The sequence below is a fragment of the Vulpes vulpes genome, chromosome 14 (assembly GCF_048418805.1).
Source record: "Vulpes vulpes isolate BD-2025 chromosome 14, VulVul3, whole genome shotgun sequence".
Taxonomy (NCBI): Eukaryota; Metazoa; Chordata; class Mammalia; order Carnivora; family Canidae; genus Vulpes; species Vulpes vulpes.
In genome coordinates this window covers 138,115,050-138,117,423 of record NC_132793.1, presented here as the reverse complement: position 1 = coordinate 138,117,423, position 2,374 = coordinate 138,115,050, and the positions used below count along the sequence as shown (strand labels likewise).

The 2,374-nt window shown below is 33.9% G+C and overlaps 1 pseudogene; it reads right to left on the bottom strand.

Annotated features, from left to right (window-relative positions):
• Positions 1-331: 331 nt before the first annotated feature.
• LOC112918606 (probable ATP-dependent RNA helicase DDX10 pseudogene) lies at positions 332-1,556 on the bottom strand (annotated as a pseudogene).
• Positions 1,557-2,374: the final 818 nt, after the last annotated feature.

Here is a 2,374-nt window from a genome sequence, read left to right as displayed (position 1 = left end):
ACCACCTATATTTTAAGGTTCTCCCCAGCTCCATATTTGCTGTGAAATATGGACTCTTCATGCTGCATTTACGTTTTTGATTATAGAAATTTAACAACTCCTTCGAGATACTTTGCAGACACTACACACAGAGTTAAGAAGCTATTGTGAACTAAGTCATTTGCACATGTAAGTTCCCCAGTCATTCGCACACGTAATGCAGGTACATGTCAATTGAATAAACAAATACATTTTTTGTAATTTTATATAATCTTTCGCTTTATATAATCATTTATATATTATTATATATATCATAATATAATATATATAATTATATTATATTATAATATATCTATTTCTCCATTATATATATTTTTTTTGCTTCTGCAACCATGGTCACTTTCTTCTTGACACCGGATTTAGAAGCTGTTTTCTTCTATAATGCTTTATGTTCTTTAAGGTCCAACCCGAAAGACCTTGTGCCACTTCATCTTGAAGAAATCAGCATCAAGTCCCTTCCTCCTCCTCATCTCTATCCAAGAACAGCGTAGGACCTTCCTTGATCTTCTGTACTTCATCAATGTTAGCAACAGATTGAGATTGACACCCTTTTGTTTTTCCCAGCTTCCTTTAACATTTCTTCCTCGCCTACCTTCTCTTCTTCCTCTCCACCACTAATACCACTAGCCAGTCTGAACTCTGACCCTTCTGGTCCTATCCCACCTTCCTGAAGAATGGACATTTTCTCAGAGAAGTGGACTCTAAATTCTTTCATTTCATCATTAGTGAGGGAACAATTCTTGGCACAATTACTTTATTATCTTAACTCATGAGCAATTCTTTGGTGGGTTGTTCCTGCATTTTCTGAAGAAATCCTACCTGTGGTGTCATGGCAGGACCAAGAGACAGACCATATCCAGGTACAGGTAACTTTCTCACTTCAAATACCTCTTTATCCTTCATCAGCTACTTTGAATGCATGGAGGGGACGAAACATCTTTGAGCTTTTTCTTTTAAATCTTGATCTTTGTATAAAAAAAATCTTTTTTTTCTCTAAACATCTATAAGTTTATCTGGATTGATTTTGATTTTCTTCACAGGCACTTTCTTCTGGAGAAGTTGCTGAACAATCCCTTTTTGTTTTGAGAGAAGCAAAATTAATAAAGCTTTGCTATCCTTTCTGTACCTGGCCATTCGATCTGCCCTCGATATGTGTTCTAGTATTTTTTGGACAATCAAACTGAAGAACCAGATTCCTAGCCAGGAAGTCTAGACCCTTGTTAAAATAGCAGTAGCAAATAGCACCACAGTTCTCTTGCAGACAGATCTATTATAAATGTCCATTCTCATCCTCTGCTGCTGTCAAACCCAGGCGGAGGGGCCCTTGGGGGAGGAAGGAGAGAAGAACTGGGATGTAGCTATCAGAACACTTGATACAGATACTGAATCTCCTTACAACTGAAAAGAAAGACAATACTTTTCTTCTTAAGGTGAAGTCTCTAAGTGGAGTATAGCACATTTATTTTTTGCTGTAGCTCACAAACTATGCAGGTCTGTTCCAAAGTGACAGTGGTGTATTATTCTTTTTTTGTGAACTTGAACATGTATATATGATTTTTAGTCAACAAGATGTAAAGCCTGTTCAAATATCTATGAGTTTGTGTGTGTGTGGTGAAGGGAATATGAATAGTTCCAATAAATTATCTACTAAAACCAAAACATTATTTATTAAAACAATTTTTTTTTAGAATTTACTGAGTATCAAGACTTATTATTTTCAGCGGGCAGTTTAACCATCAGCAACAATTACATAAAAATTATCAATTAAGTTTATTTGCATGTCATTAAATACTTATTTCCTCAGTGTCTGAGGAACTTTCTTACTCATTTCTCTATGTTCTTGGTAGGATATAAATTTGGAAATTCACTATTTGAGTTAAAAATCTTTGGCCCTCTATGTGACTTGAGGCAAGATATTTGACTTTCCAGTAACTTAGATTCCTCTCCTATAAAATGGAAATAGATATTAGAGAAGTTACACATAGATCGGGTTAGTTATACCATGAGAATTGCTACATGCAGCATGAAATAAAAATATGTAAAATTAAAAAAATTAGAATAGCATGTAGTACATAATACGATCAAAAAATTATTGTAGTGAATGCTTGCTAAATATATGGGGGATAAGATGAAATTGATAAGGCATACAGACAAAAAAATGTAGTAGCTAAGCCATATATACAAAAAGTCTAATAATAGGTTAAAAATAATAATATCTTTAGGGAGAGGTGGGTTGTCTTATAAGGATTTAAAGTTGAGATATGTAAGTGACATTTAAATTTTTCGAAAAATGCATTGTTCGGTCAAAAAAAAAAAACTATCCAAAATGTAATAT